Source organism: Nymphaea colorata, chromosome 7 (assembly GCF_008831285.2).
Source record: "Nymphaea colorata isolate Beijing-Zhang1983 chromosome 7, ASM883128v2, whole genome shotgun sequence".
Classification (NCBI taxonomy): domain Eukaryota; kingdom Viridiplantae; phylum Streptophyta; class Magnoliopsida; order Nymphaeales; family Nymphaeaceae; genus Nymphaea; species Nymphaea colorata.
In genome coordinates, this window is record NC_045144.1 from 2288044 (window position 1) to 2292725 (window position 4682).

A 4682-nucleotide genomic window follows, 5' to 3' on the forward strand; every position below is an offset into this window, starting at 1 on the left:
AGAAAGGTCGAACTTCTAGTACAACCTCTTAACACAGTGATCGATTTACTTGTGAAGGTCCATAATGAATCACATCCATTTGGTGCATATGGATAAAAGCAAGGCAAATTCATTCAAGCCAAATTTAGTATAATAACTTGTTATGCTGAACGCAAATTACCAAATTAAACAAATTGGATAACCATTGCCTTTAATGTCAGAGCATATTTAACAAATTGATTTTATAATATCGTAAATATCATAATGTATTTATATTATTCCATATAAGTTCACAACAAAAACATCTTGCTTTTGGTGTTTTTTTAGAAAAAATATTTTTTATTATATTTTAATGTTATAATGTTTTTAATGTTTTAGTAAGTCTTTTAGATTTTGATGAATGTTTCTATTAAGGAAATTTATTGAAAACTCAAATTTTTGTGAATGCATAAGTTAGTATTGTAGTATGACTATTTATGCACTTATTTATTTATTTATTTATCTTAGAACTTAGCTTCCAAGTTAAATAGTTATACTAGTTAACAATTTTCAGTTGGCACTTAAATGCAAGTTAGTATTGTAGTATAATTGTTTATGCTTCAATTGATAGTAGTCACTTTACCAAAATCAATTTGGTTATTTGCCAAATTTGTTTATGCATACATCGCCATACTAAAAATTAAAGTTGTGAAGGAATATTGTGCAAATTATTACATCATGGAAGATAGTTATCCATCAAGGGAGAATCTTATGTGGACGGAGGCACAGATGGACTACTTAGTCCAGCTTCTTTTGGAGCAATGACACATTCTTGGTATGAAATCATGTGAAGCTTTAAAGTCAAAAGCCTACACAACAATTGAAAAAAACATGATAGACAACTTAGAAAGGAAATTCATCAAGGACAAAATTAAAAACAATTTGAAGTATGTGAAACCCAACCTAACAATTAAGAAGGAAATTTTGAATGCAAGCGGGTTTGGGTATGAACCCATTAACAATGCATTGATGTTGACCCCAAAGTTTGGAGTGAGTACATTAATGTATGTTATAGAAATCATAATTTTAGGTTATGTCCCAAATGTCATTATTTGTTAGTATCTGAACACATGGATTTTTTCAGAAACATCGGAATAAAAAAAAGTACAAAGTCCCAAAAGTATGGAAGTACTATGACGAGTTTGCTATGGTATGTGGTGATTCCCATAAAATTGACAATGAAGTATACACATGCAGCAACATGTTCTTAGATGAGGACACTGAACCTTACCTAACTACACTTGCATCCTAATCGACATCATTTTACTTGTAATTTTAAAGTTCACAATCATTCGCTCAAGTGTTCCATGAGGATAATCCTCTCATACAATCGCCAATATTTCTATCTCCTACATTTCAAGATCCTATAATCACAACTAATAAGACTACAAGTAGGTGTAGAAGGACCAAGTCAACCTATGATGAAGAGTACTACAATTTGTTGCATGGTATTGCTGATGATGTGAAGACCATGACACGTGCATGTAGAGGGGTTCGATTGCCACTTATTGTGACATACTTCAAGAGTCAGAAGGGACTAGACAAATAGATTGTGATACACACGTGAAGAGTACTAACATGTTAGCAGATGACACCAACCTCATGATCTTTGTCAACCTTCCACCTTTAAAGCGAGTGTCATGGTTAACATGTAAACATGTTGACCCGTAGGTAAGAGTTGATTGTTAATTATATGTTGAATGTTTCATTATTTGTATATTTTATGTGTTTAAGCATTTCTTGTGTGTTCATTGTTCTCTGATGATGTTAGCAATGGTTGTTTTTCATTTATGTTGGTAATGTTAATTTGGTGTTCACACGTTCAACAGCTCTTTCAACATGCTTGTACACTTTTTGTCGGAAAGTTCTTCAATATTTTTTGCTATTTTGGGTAATACAGTTTAGTTGAAATGGTTGATATAGACATGTTCGTTGATGACGAAGAACAAGAGCTTTATTTGATTTCGCAAGTGTTTGTATTCACCTTTTTTTGGTTAAAGCGAATACCTCAAACTAGGAGGATTGGTCATCCTTTTAGAGATGTTGGTTCTCTGTAGGTCATCCTAGAAATTGACTGGAGTTACTACGTATGGATCGACGTGCATATATGATATTATGTAATACTCTAAGGACTAGGAATTTATTGAATGATGTTTGTGACATTAGCATAGAAAAACAAGTAGCTATATTTTTATTGACCATTGAACATAATGAATGCAATTGTGCTACTCAGAATATGTTTCAACATTCTGAATCAACAATAAGTAAATATGTTAGTCTTGTCCTACGAGCAACATGTTTATTGGGTAAGAATTACATCCGATGGCTCAACAATGACATGTCAACTACTATTCGACGATCTGAATGGTTTTTCTCATATTTTCAGGTAATTTCATAATCATAATATCACTGTGACACATGCCAGATGTTTAACTTGTATATATGCATATAAGATTGTTTAGGAGCAATTGATGGCACCCATGTACCTGCATGGGTCTCAACATCATATCAAACAAGATTTCACAAAAAAAACCAAGTCATCTTTCAAGAAGGCATGGCTGTAGTTGGATTCGACACTCGATTCCACTACGTCTTGAAGGAACTGCAACAAACTCGCGAGTATTATACAATGCACATGATCATCTGATAGACCTATTTGTTGTGCTACAAGGTAAATACTTCCACCAAAATTGCATACATTTGTATAGGCAATCAACAAGGTTTGAAGAATTTGTGTTCACTTATAAGAAAATACTACATTGCTGATGGAGGTTATCCAAACATTGTCGGTTTGTTAACACCTTATCAGGGCATCGTTATCATATGTCCGAGTTTAGCGCACCTGGGGAACACACACTTAAAAATCCCAAAGAATTATTCAATCATAGGCATTCATCATTCCAAAACGTAGTAGAAAGAACTTTTGGCATGTTGAAATGACGTTTCCAATATTGAAAATGCAAATGCATTTTTCATTCCAAAAACAAGTTCAAATTGTTCTTACTACATGTGTATTACACAATTTCATAATTGAATGCAATCCAAATGCCAAGCAATTTGTTGATGAAGATGCTCCATTGAATGATAATAGTTTTGTAAACGAATCCAAAATTATAAAACAAACACATCAGCGAGGAAGCAACAATTCTATGAGAATGGCTATAGCAACTCAAATGTTTACTTAATTATCAATTGAATAATTTGTTTATCAATTGATTATATTTGCATATGTATGTTTGACATCTACTTTGTTTTGAATAGGACAACGAAGATGAAATCTCTCTAGAAGTACTATCTAGTGTTCAAAGAAAGGTCGTGAGGCATATATGATAGTTGGGAGTAGTGTCAACCTTTAGTATATCGATGCAAGGGTGTCATCTTTAGATCATTAGATACTTTTTGAAGCAGCTGACCGTCACATGAATGAGTATCTCAACACAAGCAAGTAGATAGGCCTATTGACATTGACAATGTCATCGCAAAGAAAGAACTACAAGATATGAAGTTTGTTGAATAAAAGTGCAGCCACAAAGGTTAGATTACTTGTTTTGTGATTTTTTTTTTTGTTGGATCTGAACTCGTTAAACTCATATATTAGATGGGTACTAGTCTATCGTACCTGAACTAACAATATAGATGATAACTCATATATTGGACACTGCTAAATTTTTGTTGTGATTACATAGTATGTTGGTCTTCAAATAGATTGTATAGCTTCAATACAACTTATGTATTTTGTAGGGTGGATATGTGGTGTTAATTTGTGTGCATTTTGTTAATTTGCATGCATTTGTTAGTGTTTGATATGTTATTTAATTTTATGAATTTATCATGTACTTGTTGACATTATTCTATGTTGAGCATCAACTGCATAAATCTGTTTATGGAGTATTACCTCCTGATCGATCAACAAACATAGTGAACCTTTCTTTTACTGATAAGCATATGAAATTTCTATAATCTTGGCATTATCATAAACTTTTTGGATACATATTTATCAATCTTTTTTGTTCTTGTATAGATTGGATGTGTGGTGGTTTTTAGGTTCTTGACTATGTATTACTTGAAGGGTACTGCTTCAACTGAATGAAATTCTCTACTATAGGAGATTAAATCATGAGTTCTTTGGCTGTAACGAAACAAACTCAGGTAGTTGGCATGACTCTTAGGAATTGCAACATCACTAGGCTTTGTAGGAGATGTCTAATTACAATCTAGAAACCAACTGAGAAGTAGGTGAAGTTTCCATATTTTACTTTCTCTTTGGTGCTTCTTGTTTTCTAATTTCTCTATTTACCCCAGTACTTACAACACCTGTACAATATTTAGGATGTCATGAGATCCTATCTAAAGTGGAGAACCTCTCATTGTTTTATCATTCCACTGAAATGCTTTATTGAGATGAAAATGTATCGTTGCTATTTCAGCAACCCAAATGCATGTCATTGGTATAAGCTTCTTTGTTCTCGTTTTGTATTTATGTGCATCATTTATTTCCAATTAGAATGATAAGTTGAAGATTTAACTAGAAATATTTTTGATGACAAGGTGTAGAACCCATTTGATTTTGTCTTAAAAACTTTGTTGTCTTGAACAGCTCCAAATGTTGGCATTTACCGATTAAGACCGGTAGTCCATCCTTTTCATGTGAAGGAAACATTCAC